This window comes from Nerophis lumbriciformis, unplaced genomic scaffold (assembly GCF_033978685.3).
Source record: "Nerophis lumbriciformis unplaced genomic scaffold, RoL_Nlum_v2.1 HiC_scaffold_73, whole genome shotgun sequence".
Classification (NCBI taxonomy): Eukaryota; Metazoa; Chordata; class Actinopteri; order Syngnathiformes; family Syngnathidae; genus Nerophis; species Nerophis lumbriciformis.
This window is the reverse complement of record NW_027316614.1, coordinates 54,958-62,500: the sequence shown is the minus strand read 5'-3', so window position 1 is coordinate 62,500 and position 7,543 is coordinate 54,958.

Here is a 7,543-nt window from a genome sequence, read left to right as displayed (position 1 = left end):
GCTGGAAGAGCAGTTTGAAAAAGGACCGGGGTAAAGAGGGGGAAAGCACCATATATGTGTCCGGGAAGGCGCCCCTCGGGCGGACACAGGTGTCTGCATGAGCCCCTGTCGCTCAGATGCTGGAAGATCAGTTTGAAAAAGGACCGGGGTAAAGAGGGGGGAAGCACCATATATGTGTCCGGGAAGGCGCCCCTCGGGCGGACACAGGTGTCTGCATGAGCCCCTGTCGCTCAGATGCTGGAAGATCAGTTTGAAAAAGGACCGGGGTAAAGAGGGGGGAAGCACCATATATGTGTCCGGGAAGGCGCCCCTCGGGCGGACACAGGTGTCTGCATGAGCCCCTGTCGCTCAGATGCTGGAAGATCAGTTTGAAAAAGGACCGGGGTAAAGAGGGGGGAAGCACCATATATGTGTCCGGGAAGGCGCCCCTCGGGCGGACACAGGTGTCTGCATGAGCCCCTGTCGCTCAGATGCTGGAAGATCAGTTTGAAAAAAGAACCAGAGGATAGAGGGGAAAAACACCATATTTGTGTCCGAAAATAGCTCACTTTGACTCGGACGCGTTCCCTGTGATTTCAGCCTGTCAGACATGGTGCACATAGTAACGAGATGGAGGTGTTTTGGTCGACCAGGTAAAAAACGAAAAATCGAGAGAAGGTAAAAAGTAGGTGAAAAATTAAGCCTCTCTCGTTAAGGTACTTAGAAAAAATCCCAAAAAAAAAATGAACTCCCATTGAAATGAATGGGGAAAATTTTTTTTCTCGTTTTTTTTCTAAGTACAACAACGAGAGAAGGTAAAAAATGGTTTTTTTTAGCCTCTCTCGTTAAGGTACTTAGAAAAAAAACCCAGATTTTTTATTTTCTCGTTTTTTTTCTAAGTACAACAACGAGAGAAGGTAAAAACAGGTGCTTTTTAGCCTCTCTCGTTAAGGTACTTGGAAAAAATCCGAGACATGTTTGGTCTTCCCCACTGACAGTGCGCCTTTGCTGGGTAAGTTGTGGACGTGCCAGGCACCCCCGGGACACCGGTGGAACGCGGCCGGACTCGTGGTACTCCAACCCGGGCATAATTTTGGATATTTTCCGGTCCTTTTTTTCCCCACTTTCCCAACTTTTCTTCTGAATCACAGTGCGCCTTTGCTGGGTAAGTTGTGGACATGGCAGGCACCCCCGGGACACCGGTGGAACGCGGCCGGACTCGTGGTACTCCAACCCGGGCATAATTTTGGATATTTTCCGGTCCTTTTTTTCCCCACTTTCCCAACTTTTCTTCTGAATCACAGTGCGCCTTTGCTGGGTAAGTTGTGGACATGGCAGGCACCCCCGGGACACCGGTGGAACGCGGCCGGACTCGTGGTACTCCAACCCGGGCATAATTTTGGATCAAATTCGGGACTTTTGCCCACTTTCCCAACTTTTCTTCCCAATCACAGTGCGCCTTTGCTGGGTAAGTTGTGGACATGCCAGGCACCCCCGGGACACCGGTGGAACGCGGCCGGACTCGTGGTACTCCAACCCGGGCATAATTTTGGATCAAATTCGGGACTTTTGCCCACTTTCCCAACTTTTCTTCCCAATCACAGTGCGCCTTTGCTGGGTAAGTTGTGGACATGCCAGGCACCCCCGGGACACCGGTGGAACGCGGCCGGACTCGTGGTACTCCAACCCGGGCATAATTTTGGACCAAATTCGGGACTTTTGCCCACTTTCCCAACTTTTCTTCCCAATCACAGTGCGCCTTTGCTGGGTAAGTTGTGGACATTGTAGGCACCCCGGAACCCTGGTGGAACGCGGCGGGACTTGTGGGACTCGAACCTGGGTGTGACTTTGGACCAAATTCGGGACTTTTGCCCACTTTCCCAACTTTTCTTCCCAATCACAGTGCGCCTTTGCTGGGTGCGTCGTGGACATTGTAGGCACCCCGAGACACTGGTGGAACGCGGCGGGACTTGTGGGACTCGAACCTGGGTGTGATTTTGGACCAAATTCGGGACTTTTGCCCACTTTCCCAACTTTTCTTCCCAATCACAGTGCGCCTTTGCTGGGTGCGTCGTGGACATGTCAGGCACCCCGCAACCCTGGTGGAACGCGGCGGGACTTGTGGGACTCGAACCTGGGTGTGATTTTGGACCAAATTCGGGACTTTTGCCCACTTTCCCAACTTTTCTTCCCAATCACAGTGCGCCTTTGCTGGGTGCGTTGTGGACATTGTAGGCACCCCGGAACCCTGGTGGAACGCGGCGGGACTTGTGGGACTCGAACCTGGGTGTGATTTTGGACCAAATTCGGGACTTTTGCCCACTTTCCCAACTTTTCTTCCCAATCACAGTGCGCCTTTGCTGGGTGCGTCGTGGACATTGTAGGCACCCCGGAACCCTGGTGGAACGCGGCGGGACTTGTGGGACTCGAACCTGGGTGTGATTTTGGACCAAATTCGGGACTTTTGCCCACTTTCCCAACTTTTCTTCCCAATCACAGTGCGCCTTTGCTGGGTGCGTTGTGGACATTGTAGGCACCCCGGAACCCTGGTGGAACGCGGCGGGACTTGTGGGACTCTAATCTGGGTGTGATTTTGGATAAAATTCGGGACTTTTGCCCACTTTCCCAACTTTTCTTCCCAATCACAGTGCGCCTTTGCTGGGTGCGTTGTGGACATTGTAGGCGCCCCGGAACCCTGGTGGAACGCGGCGGGACTTGTGGGACTCGAACCTGGGTGTGATTTTGGACCAAATTCGGGACTTTTGCCCACTTTCCCAACTTTTCTTCCCAATCACAGTGCGCCTTTGCTGGGTGCGTTGTGGACATTGTAGGCACCCCGGAACCCTGGTGGAACGCGGCGGGACTTGTGGGACTCGAACCTGGGTGTGATTTTGGACCAAATTCGGGACTTTTGCCCACTTTCCCAACTTTTCTTCCCAATCACAGTGCGCCTTTGCTGGGTGCGTTGTGGACATTGTAGGCACCCCTAGACACTGGTGGAACGCGGCGGGACTTGTGGGACTCGAACCTGGGTGTGATTTTGGACCAAATTCGGGACTTTTGCCCACTTTCCCAACTTTTCTTCCCAATCACAGTGCGCCTTTGCTGGGTGCGTTGTGGACATTGTAGGCACCCCGAGACACTGGTGGAACGCGGCGGGACTTGTGGGACTCGAACCTGGGTGTGATTTTGGACCAAATTCGGGACTTTTGCCCACTTTCCCAACTTTTCTTCCCAATCACAGTGCGCCTTTGCTGGGTGCGTCGTGGACATTGTAGGCACCCCGGAACCCTGGTGGAACGCGGCGGGACTTGTGGGACTCGAACCTGGGTGTGATTTTGGACCAAATTCGGGACTTTTGCCCACTTTCCCAACTTTTCTTCCCAATCACAGTGCGCCTTTGCTGGGTGCGTTGTGGACATTGTAGGCACCCCGAGACACTGGTGGAACGCGGCGGGACTTGTGGGACTCGAACCTGGGTGTGATTTTGGACCAAATTCGGGACTTTTGCCCACTTTCCCAACTTTTCTTCCCAATCACAGTGCGCCTTTGCTGGGTGCGTTGTGGACATTGTAGGCACCCCGAGACACTGGTGGAACGCGGCGGGACTTGTGGGACTCGAACCTGGGTGTGATTTTGGACCAAATTCGGGACTTTTGCCCACTTTTCTTCCCAATCACAGTGCGCCTTTGCTGGGTAAGTTGTGGACATGCCAGGCACCCCCGAGACACTGGTGGAACGCGGCGGGACTTGTGGGACTCGAACCTGGGTGTGATTTTGGACCAAATTCGGGACTTTTGCCCACTTTTCTTCCCAATCACAGTGCGCCTTTGCTGGGTGCGTTGTGGACATTGTAGGCACCCCGAGACACTGGTGGAACGCGGCGGGACTTGTGGGACTCGAACCTGGGTGTGATTTTGGACCAAATTCGGGACTTTTGCCCACTTTCCCAACTTTTCTTCCCAATCACAGTGCGCCTTTGCTGGGTAAGTTGTGGACATTGTAGGCACCCCGGAACCCTGGTGGAACGCGGCGGGACTTGTGGGACTCGAACCTGGGTGTGATTTTGGACCAAATTCGGGACTTTTGCCCACTTTCCCAACTTTTCTTCCCAATCACAGTGCACCTTTGCTGGGTGCGTTGTGGACATTGTAGGCACCCCGGAACCCTGGTGGAACGCGGCGGGACTTGTGGGACTCTAACCTGGGTGTGATTTTGGATCAAATTCGGGACTTTTGCCCACTTTCCCAACTTTTCTTGCCCACTCACAGTGCGCCTTTGCTGGGTGCGTTGTGGACATGTCAGGCACACTGGTGGAACGCGGCGGGACTTGTGGGACTCGAACCTGGGTGTGATTTTTGATCATTTCGTGGACTTTTGCTATGCATGCCTTCTCCCCGCTAGTTTGATGTGTGCTGCTGCAAAAGTTCCAAGAGGGCGTTTTTGCCCCCCTCCAAACTCCCTCTCTTTGTTTATAGTGCATATTTTCTGCTGGATCTACTCTCTATTTACTCCAAGGAAAAAAACTAGCCGGTCGCGGCAAATTTTTACAATCGGTCGCCAAACTACGGCACGAGGGCCGAACGCGGTACGCCGGCGTCCAAGATACGGCCCGGGGATTTTTTTGATTTTTTGGGCTTTTTTTGATTTTTTTGGACATGTTGGGCATCCCAGGACTCGGGTGCGACTGCAGGACGTGTGGGGCTCTAACCTGGGTGTGGTTTTTGGTCATTTTCCGGACTTTTGCCCACTTTTCCAACTTTTCTTCCCAATCACAGTGCGCCTTTGCTGGGTGCGTCGTGGACATGTCAGGCACCCCGGAACCCTGGTGGAACGCGGCGGGACTTGTGGGACTCAAACCTGGGTGTGATTTTGGATCAAATTCGGGACTTTTGCCCACTTTCCCAACTTTTCTTCCCAATCACAGTGCACCTTTGCTGGGTAAGTTGTGGACATTGTAGGCACCCCGGAACACTGGTGGAACGCGGCGGGACTTGTGGGACTCGAACCTGGGTATAATATTGGATCAAATTCGGGACTTTTGCCCACTTTTCCAACTTTTCTTCCCCACTCACAGTGCGCCTTTGCTGGGTGCGTTTTGGGCATGTGGGGGGCACCTCGGACTCGGGTGGGACGCGGCGGGACTTGTGGCACTCGTACCTGTGTGTGATTTTTGATCATTTTGTGGACTTTTCCCCAGACACTCTCCACTTGTCTACCCCACTTCCCCTGTGACTTTGCTGGGGGGGCGTTTCCCCGCTGTCCTTTGTAGTGTAAGGGTTACTTTTCTTTTTTTTCTGTCTGAAAATAGGGCCCCAAAAGGCCTCACACTCCCCGGGAAGACCTGATGGACGCCTCGGCGTCACTGAAACAGGCCAATCTGTCTGAAAATATGGCCCACAAAAGGCCTCTCATTCCCCGGGAAGACCTGATGGACGCCCCGGCGTCACCGAAATAAGCCAAACTGTCTGAAAATAGGGGCTCCAAGGGTTCCCCACTCTTTCTGGCCCACAAAAGGCCTCTCATTCCCCGGGAACACCTGTAGGACTCCCCGGCGTCAAGGAAATCCGCCAAACTGTCTGAAAATAGGGCCCCAAAAGAACTGGAAATGATGCCTTTAATTTGGGGGGTGATGTCTTTAATTTGGGGGGTGCATTGGAGGCGGGAGTCCACTGGAGGGCTACACACCGTCTGAATATAGGGCCCCAAAAGGCCTGGAATTAATGTCTTTAATTTGGGGGGTGCATTTGCAGCGGGAGTCCACCGGAGGGCTCCATTTCCCCACTCTTTTGTTGACATATGGCCACAAAAGGCCTCTCATTCCCCGGGAAGACCTGATGGACGCCCCGGCGTCACCGAAATAAGCCAAACTGTCTGAAAATAGGGGCTCCAAGGGTCCCCCACTCTTTCTGGCCCACAAAAGGCCTCTCATTCCCCGGGAACACCAAAAGAACTGGAAATAATGTGTTTAATTCAGGGTGCATTTGCAGCGAGTGTCCACCAGAGGGCTCCAATTCCCCAGCTATAGTCCTGGTACTCTAAAATGATGGCACTTAGTCAAATTTCCGCCTTTTTTTGATGACTTCCAACTAGGAGAGGGACTAATTTTGAGTTCCGGACCCGGGTGGAGAACCATAGCAGGTCGGCCTTCTTAAAGGGAAATGCTCCTAGGCACTTAGTCAAATTTACGCCTTTTTTTTGGACTTCCAGCGAGGAGAGGGACTAATTTTGCTTTCCGTACCCGGGTGGAGAACCATAGCACGTCGGCCTTCTTAAAGGGAAATGCTCCTAGGCACTTAGTCAAATTCACGCCTTTTTTTTGGACTTCCAGCGAGGAGAGGGACAATTTTGCTTTCCTGACCCAGGTGGAGAACCATAGCACGTCGGCCTTCTTAAAGGGAAATGCTCCTAGGCACTTAGTCAAATTCACGCCTTTTTTTTGGACTTCCAGCGAGGAGAGGGACAATTTGGCGTTCCTGACCCAGGTGGAGAACCATAGCAGGTCGGCCTTCTTAAAGGGAAATGCTCCTAGACACTTAGTCAAATTTACACCTTTTTTTTTTGGACTTCCAGCGAGGAGAGGGACAATTTTGCTTTCCTGACCCAGGTGGAGAACCATAGCACGTCGGCCTTCTTAAAGGGACATCCTCCTAGGCACTTAGTCAAATTCACGCCTTTTTTTTGGACTTCCAGCGAGGAGAGGGACTAATTTTGCTTTCCGTACCCGGGTGGAGAACCATAGCAGGTCAGCCTTCTTAAAGGGACATCCTCCTAGGCACTTAGTCAAATTTACTCCTTTTTTTTGGACTTCCAGCGAGGAGAGGGACTAATTTTGCTTTCCGTACCCGGGTGGAGAACCATAGCACGTCGGCCTTCTTAAAGGGACATCCTCCTAGGCACTTAGTCAAATTTCCGCCTTTTTTTTGGACTTCCAGCTAGGAGAGGGACTAATTTTGCGTTCCAGACCCAGGTGGAGAACCATAGCAGGTCGGCCTTCTTAAAGGGACATCCTCCTAGGCACTTAGTCAAATTCACGCCTTTTTTTTTGGACTTCCAGCGAGGAGAGGGACTAATTTGGCGTTCCCTACCCAGGTAGAGAACCAAGGCACGTCGGCCTTCTTAAGGGGACATCCTCCTAGGCACTTAGTCAAATTTACGCCTTTTTTTTGGACTTCCAGCGAGGAGAGGGACTAATTTTGCTTTCCGTACCCGGGTGGAGAACCATAGCAGGTCAGCCTTCTTAAAGGGACATCCTCCTAGGCACTTAGTCAAATTCACGCCTTTTTTTTGGACTTCCAGCGAGGAGAGGGACAATTTTGCTTTCCTGACCCAGGTGGAGAACCATAGCAGGTCGGCCTTCTTAAAGGGACATGCCCCTAGACACTTAGTCAAATTTACGCCTGAAAATAGGGCCCCAAAAGAACTGGAAATAATGTCTTTAATTCAGGGTGCATTTGCAGCGAGTGTCCACCAGAGGGCTCCAATTCCCCCACTTATAGTCCTGGTACTCTAAAATGATGGCACTTAGTCAAATTTCCGCCTTTTTTTGATGACTTCCAACTAG